This window comes from Podarcis cretensis, assembly GCF_951804945.1.
Source record: "Podarcis cretensis genome assembly, chromosome: 11".
In the NCBI taxonomy this organism is placed as follows: Eukaryota; Metazoa; Chordata; class Lepidosauria; order Squamata; family Lacertidae; genus Podarcis; species Podarcis cretensis.
In genome coordinates, this window is record NC_137180.1 from 36519990 (window position 1) to 36527763 (window position 7774).

The 7774-nt window shown below is 43.2% G+C and overlaps 1 long non-coding RNA gene across 2 annotated transcripts; it reads left to right on the plus strand.

Annotated features, from left to right (window-relative positions):
* The first annotated feature begins 1505 nt into the window (after window positions 1–1505).
* Window positions 1506–7056, plus strand: LOC307226866. 2 transcript variants are annotated; one of them, XR_013843621.1, is made up of 3 exons: window positions 1506–2043; window positions 2407–2704; window positions 6552–7056. It is a non-coding gene; the product is annotated as an uncharacterized lncRNA (long non-coding RNA). The 2 variants fall into 2 exon arrangements; XR_013843622.1 differs by lacking the exon at window positions 6552–7056 and having other exon boundaries at window positions 1513–2043; window positions 2407–2716.
* Window positions 7057–7774: the final 718 nt, after the last annotated feature.

The following is a 7774-nucleotide window of genomic DNA, read 5'->3' on the forward strand; positions in this document are numbered from 1 at the left end:
TTTAGTTATTAATTGCCATTCACTGATATTCTTAAAATACCACTATCCTAGTCTGAATCCCAGGAATCCTTGTTTGAAGAAAGCTCTTGTTTTTGAAATTATCATTTGGCTATCTGACTGGATGCATTTTACATTCTACCTCAGGAGATTGGGAATGTAAGCAGACAACACAGGATAAATAATTTATTCTATGTAACTGACAAACGGAAAATCATAAGTCCTTTATATTTTTTCTCTACTTTTTTCTTCTTCTTATACAGTGGTACCTTGGGTTACATACGCTTCAGGTTACACACTCCACTAACCAAGAAATAGTGCTTCAGGTTAAGAACTTTGCTTCAGGATAAGAACAGAAATCAGGCTCCAGCAGCACGGCGGCAGCAGGAGGCCCCATTAGCTAAAGTGGTGCTTCAGGTTAAGAACAGTTTCAAGTTAAGTACGGACCTCCGGAATGAATTAAGTACTTAACCTGAGGTACCACTGTATACGTCTCTTCTTTTTTCTTCTCTCTCCCTCTCTTTACTATGGTGTCCTCTGCTCTGGGCTGTTACTGGGGTTCAGGATTACACACACTTGAAGATTATGGATGGGTGGAAGGACCCTGGATAAGAGCCAGGGAAAGGAAGACCTCCCAGGCTGAGTGACTGGAAGAAGACAGGAAAGCTCCCAGGTGAGAGCTGGGAGGGTCCACTATTTTTTGCGTGAGATAAGGGTTAAGAGCAATGATTTTTTTCCTAGATAAATAGGTGCTGGTACTCACCATGAAGATATTACAATAAGTGCCACACAACTAAAAAAGAGGTGCTGGTACTGTGTACCCTTGCACACCCCCTGAAAAAAGCACTGGTTAAGAGTCAGGACTCTGCATTTTCTTTTCTCTTTGTTTTTATCTAGGTTCATTCCTTTTGTTTTATTGTATCACAAAAAAAGTTTTAATAAAATCTTACGGGGGAAAAGAAAGAAAACTATGTTCCTGTTTCTTCAGAACCAAATATTTGTATATCATTTACTTATTTATTTAAAAGGGAGGATATGCTGGGTTTACTCCTGCCCAGAACTTAACGGTAGCTAGACTGATATGGACTGATATGGATATGGACTGATATGGATATAGACTGCCCAGAACTTACCGGTAGCTAGACTGAGTCTACCGGTAGCTAGACTGATATGAAAGTTTTAAGAAAATGTGGTATTTAGAGCACATTTCCACTGCAGTGTGGTAAAGGTAAGAGAGAGGTTAGTAGCTCAGGCCTTGCCAAAAACCTCTGAGATTTTGCCACCCCATATAGATTCAGGAGCTTGATAAAGAAGCCCTGTTCACAAGACATACTGTTATTTGTGAAATAGTGACGTGTGGTGTTGGGAGAGGGATTGCACCGGCTGCCTGTGCCCCCAACACCATTGATCTCACAAACCCTTTCCTTCCTTTGTATTCGTTAACTGAACTTGAGGAGGCAAGGATTGCAAGGCACACCTTCAGTGAACCTTAATTGCCATTTTTATAGCAAACCCTACCTGAACCGTTTGACTGAAGACTATGTTTCCAAATAAGGGACCTAAAAAAAGCACATTGAAATCCCAGGGGTGGGTGGTTGTATGCTTAGGACCTTAAGCGACTTTTGTTTTCAGTTTGGGGTGTTATGTGAAGGAGAGAGTAGGCAGTCATTTAGCACGGTTATATGGGCGGAAGGGCCACACACACCATTAATTTTACCATGCATCTGAATGAGTAAAAGAAGCAACTGGCATATCCTGGTCAACGGGAGGCCTTTATTACAGGACCAACTGTAATCTTATACTAGATGAGCAAGCCCCACTTAACTCAGAGCGGCTTACTTCTGAGTAGCCACACGCCCTTTGCCAGTATTCAAACACTTACAGTCAGCCCCAGAGGGTGACTTGTGACGCCTCTGTGAAGTGTTTGCACAACTAATTGTAACGCGTGTGTGTATTTGTCACCTCCTGGCAAGCAGCTCCTCTTCGTCCCCGTCGCTCTCAGGGACAGAACCCTCCACTATCGTCTCATCGCTGTCGGTCTCGCAGGTGCCGCCTCCCTCCGACATGGCTGCTACTTACGCCCGTCACCCCCCCCCCAACTCCCTCTCAGGGACTTTTGCTCTTTGCCCGAAGCCAATTCCCCCTCCTTGCAAACGACCACAGGGCCCCCGGCCCAACCGAAAGCCGCCTTCTCCTCAGGCAACACTTCCGCCCCTCGAGACTCTCTGAGGGGAGGCCCGGTGCATTTCGGGGGTCGTAGTCCTCCGCGCAAGATCCTGGTCCCTGACTAAGGCAAGGAGCGTGTATCGTGCGGGCATTGGGGGGGGGCGGTGAGGGTGTCAAGCGAAAGGGCATCCGAAACCACGTATTTATTTAGTTACTTTACGTGTCGTTGTTGCTGTTTTCCAGAGCACCTTACAGGAGGAAAGGACTTGGGATGGTGATGATGATGATTTTATACCCCATTCATCTGGCTGAGTTTGCCCAGTCACTCTGCTCGGCTCCCAAAAGACTATTAAAAACACGATAAAGAGGTAGCTGTGCAAGGCGGCCGCTTATAACGAAAACAAATAAATTACAAACGAGTAAGAGATGAGAAAGTGCTACCCATTAGCTGGGCAGAACACGGGGACGATTGCCAACCGAGAGACATCACTTGGCAAGATTTCTGAATCTTAACTTCCGCTGCTGAAATACAATTAAAAAGGTATGCATTTAATAGGGAGTTAAATGCGTTCAGGGACACAGGGCTGATTTGCAGGTAAACTGGATGTAGGCCAGTACCTTGTATTTTAATTTCAAAAAAATCACTTCCACACTTTCCTTTTCATCTTCTGTTCCCTGCGCATCAAACGTTGCTACAGTTTTGGAGCATAGCTTCTGTTCCTTGAACAGCTACATGACCTAAACAGGCAAAGCCTTTCCCCCCACATCCCTCTTATTTATGCCCTGAAATCATTCCCCTGCTCAGTTTCTGCATAAAAGCACAGAAGCTTTTTTATTCATAACTTTGCTGTAGCTACGGCAAACTGGTTATGTGAAGAAATGGTTTATGAATCATAAGTCATCTCTTCATGTGCCATGCATTTTTTTGAGAAAATGCAGTCAACAGCTTATATTTGCCGTAGCTGATTCACGCCACTGGTTTACCACACCTCAATTCAGTATGGGTGGATTACTGAAAAATAAAGCCTGAAACAGATTGTGTGCATTGGCCTAATGTCAGATTTTATTGCTAGAATCTGGATGCATAACAAAATACTTTAGCAATCATCATTTGTATTATTTGTAAAATATTTTATTTTCTTCAGTATAAAAAACAAATATACATGCAAACTTGCAGAAAAGTCCTTGCCTGGTAACCACACATGGACTTCCCTAGTATACTGTATGCAGATTGTGAACTTCAGCTTCCCTCAGGTTAACTCAGGGCTTTCTTTTTCCTACATTTGTTCCAGCTATATATATAAATTAAAATAAAACCAGTTCTACACCTATAATCATCTCCCTGCCTTTAGATACTCTAGAGCACTTGGAAGGCAGAAACTTAGAAGGTGGAGCCTTTAGTGGCATGGAAATTAGACTAATTTTCTGTCTGCCAAACAACTATCAAACTGTTGTTTGTTGTTTAGTCGTGTCCTACTCTTCGTGGACCAGAGCACGCCAGGCACTCCTGTCTTACACAGCCTCCCGCAGTTTGGTCAAACTCATGCTGGTAGCTTCGAGAACACTGTCCAACTATCTCGTCCTCTGTCGTCCCCTTCTCCTTGTGCCCTCCATCTTTCCCAACATCAGGGTTTTTTCCAGGGAGTCTTCTCTTCTCACAAGGTGGCCAAAGTATTGGAGCCTCAGCTTCAGGATCTGTCCTTCCAGTGAGCACTCAGGGCTGATTTCCTTAAGAATGGATAGGTTTGATCTTCTTTCAGTCCATGGGACTCTCAAGAGTCTCCTCCAGCACACCCTGCCAAACCAAAAAAAATCTCAAAACCAAAACGTTGGCAAAATGTTGAGCTCCATTTGAAATATTAGTTCTGTCCTAAGTATTTCTTCATATGGTTGAAATGATTTCAACTCTAGCAGCACAGTTCAAGTTTTCTCAAAATACTCTGTGACAGAGAACATATAATCAAATCCCACAGGTGCAATGCAATTTCTGTCGGGTTGTTTTTTTTTAAAATTAACCATATTTAAGTATGACCACTGTGGCCAGAGGAAATAGCTTCTCTGACTGCCTTTCACCACCCAGGCTAGAGGGTTTTACCCTGTTTCTGTATCTTCAGATCTGCCTTTTATTGTGCTTTGTTGAACTACTTTGAGTGTAATGTATATGGAAAAGTGGCATACAACTACTAACCAAGCTGCAGTCTTAAGCACACTTACCTGGGAGTCAGTCCCTTGAATTCAATAGGACTTATTTCTGTGACAGACATGACTAGGATTGCACTATTATTTATTTCCTTAAACAAAGCCCAAGTAACTACCATTTTGAGGTCACAGGGTAGGTTACAACAATTTTACAATGCAGTAGTAAAATCAGTTAACACTGTTGGTAACTACTCTGTTTTTCTATAGGTGCTATATAATTATAATAATTGCTATTTGATTACAATTCTATTTCATTACCATGTTATTATTATATTTATATGTCACAATAGTGACACAGCAGATGTGTGAATAATTTGCAGTATGTGTGTACTACAGAATGGCTTGCTGAAAAATATTAGGGAGGCATTGACCCCCTCACTATGTAGTATACTATAGTGGCATGTTCTGAAATGACAACCCTCATAGCCACATCCTTCTGAGTCTACATAACAAAAATGAAGTTTTGACCAATGTAGACTATGGTTTCAATACTAAGCCACCTTTTCTCTCCCCTGACCCCCAGCCTAAGACTGCATGCAAAAGGTTGCTTAATATTGTGTAACATTTTGATCAGAATGAAGGCATTTTGGAATTTCTCAAAATAAAAGTAGCAGCACCTTTTTCTGCTTAGCTTACAGGTATTTGGTGGGTTTCTCTCTGAGAAAAACTTGCTTATTTGACATGCAAAATATTGGCACAAAGCACCCCAGGAAATCAGTGTCAGTTCTTCATCCCTGCTCCACTGCACTGCTGTATAAAAACTTCAAGCTGCAAATGATAAAGGAAACAACTGACACAGAGGGCAGCTATATCAGAGGCATAGTGGGGGGCGGCACTTAACAAGGGGCCTACAGAGCACTCTCCTGGGAGTGATGTGGTGGCTCAGGCATCTACAGGCTCTGAGTCTGCGCTGTTTGAAAGAGCAGTGTGGGGTTTGCATCCACCCGTTGCCTCCCTCTCAGCCGCCCTACAGCTGATGCGGAGGTGGCAGTTGGACTCCCTGAAGGCTGTATGCTGCTCGAAAAAGCAACGCGGAACTGCAGGGTGCCAGAGCGGAACGCGGCTCGGACACTGGGATTCTAGCATGCCCTGCCCCGCCCTGTGGGCACCTCACCCTGCGGCGCCTCACCCCACCCCCACGGGCACCCTGCCCCACCCCCATGCACACCCTGCACCCCAGGTGCCCAAGCCACTAGCTACACAAGTACAGTGGTACCTCGGGTTACAAATGCTTCGGGTTACAAATGCTTCAGGTTACAGACTCCGCTAACCCGGTAGTAGTACCTCGGGTTAAGAACTTTACTTCAGGATGAGAACAGAAATCGTGTGGCAGTGGGAGGCTAAAGTGGTTAAGAACAGTTTCAGGTTAAGAACGGAGCTCTGAAACAAAGTAAGTTCTTAACCAGAGGTACCACTGTATTACAAGTGAAATTAGGTCCACTTCCCATGTCCCCAACTAATATTTGTGGTCCTTAATAGCAAATGCCCCTCTGTCTTTCACATCTGTTTTCAATAATGATCAGATCTGTTGTGTGTAACTAGAGAAGTATGCTTGAAAGTGATTGGCCGAGAGAAGGGCTGTAGCTCAGTGGGTAGAGCATTTGCTTTGCCTGCAGAAAGCCCCGGGTTCAATTCCTGACAGCATCTCCAGGTGGGGGCTGGGGAAGAGAGTCCCTGCATGAAAGCTTGGGGAGCCATCGCTGCCAGTTAGTGTAGAGTCTAGACGATACTGAGCAAGACGGACCCAATGGTCTGATTCAGTATAAGGCAGCTCCCTATGCTCCTGCTTGAAAGATAGTATCCAACAGAGTTAGAACAGATGTAAGTTAGTCATTTCCATTATTGTTTTTATTAATGGGTGTATTCTGAGAGTATGTTGTCACCCTGGGCTCCCTTGGGAGGAAGGGCAAGACACGTACGCACTAGAATTTGAAACACACAGGACTCATTTTCCCACAGGCTGCTTTGGTACATGGTGCTTCGCAATTGTACATACCTTCATATGATAATGTTGCCTGAAGTAAGAGTTACCTATCTGCGCAGTCTATTAATTAGTCCATTAATTAGTGTGTCCATGCCCCCTAAGCACTGGCGGAAACACACATGCGCGCGCGCACAGTTCCTCGCTTTTAAAAAGTATTTTTTCACACATTTTTTTTTAATATACTGGAAGTCTGGTAGGAATATAGTGGCAGTCTGGTAGGAGATGAGGAATGGTACAGCTCTGCAGCATCACTTGGTGACCTATAGGACACTCTCTGTGGCAACATCAAACCCTTGAGAAGCGCACTCTCAGCACAAAATGGATTAAAACAGCCCCTGCAGAATGCACTTTGGATGACATAGGAATGATGTCATGTGTACAGCACCCACAAAAGTGTTTGTATCCAGCACTGAATGCAAATGATCACACAGTGTATACACACCCAAGCATTGGATACATCCCAATTTAGCTAGATTTAAAGAGCAAAACATCAACCCAGCCAATGCTTTCTTCCCTTAGCAAGTGTGCTTGGGATCAAATTTCAGTTAGGACAAGGGCAGGGTTACACACCTGATTTGACATGGGTTAATCCTAATGTGGCATGGGCTCTTCTGTACAGGTTATTTAATTTTTAAAGCTATGCAGTGACAAACTTAAGCAAGTCTTGAAAGATATGTGGAAGGTGGAGTTGTAGAACTACAAAGCATGCTCGTGTGTGTATGTGTGTACACACACACACAGTGCTTTTTTCTAAAAAAATGTTTAAGGGTACTCTCATTTTCCTACTCACATTGAAATACTGCCCCTCAATGAGGCCAAACTTAGATTCACATAATGTTTAGGGGTATGCGTACCCTTGCGTCCCCCCCCAGGAAAAAAAGCAGTATGTGTGTGTGTTCATTTAAACAGCCTTAAAATATCAATGACTTCCCTTCTCTTTCCATGGTTCAGTTTGCATAGCATAAATCCCTGCATATTTTATATAAACTAAACCACTCTGTATTCCATTATTACATCCATCAAAACTTACTTACACTGTTGAATTTAACTGAATGCTGCCAACGTTTTCAAGTGTACACAATTTCCCCCCATATATTCAATAAACATTTTAAAATCTTCTTTAAATGTATGTTCTTCTTGTTCTCCTGTTTTATATGTTAGGTCCGCAAGCTGCGCATATTCCATCAGTTTAAGTTGCCATTCACCTTTAGTTGAGACCTTGCTCGTTTTCCATTTTTGGGCTAACAAAACACGGGCCGCAGTAGTGGCATACATAAATAACCTTTTCTGACACCTGGGAATTTCCATCTGAATTATCCCCAACAAAAAGGACTCTGTTTTTTGTTGTTGTTTTTTGAAAAAGTGCTTTTAAACATTTTTCCCCAGTTCATTATAAATTATTTCCCAGTACTCTTTTACCCTTTTACA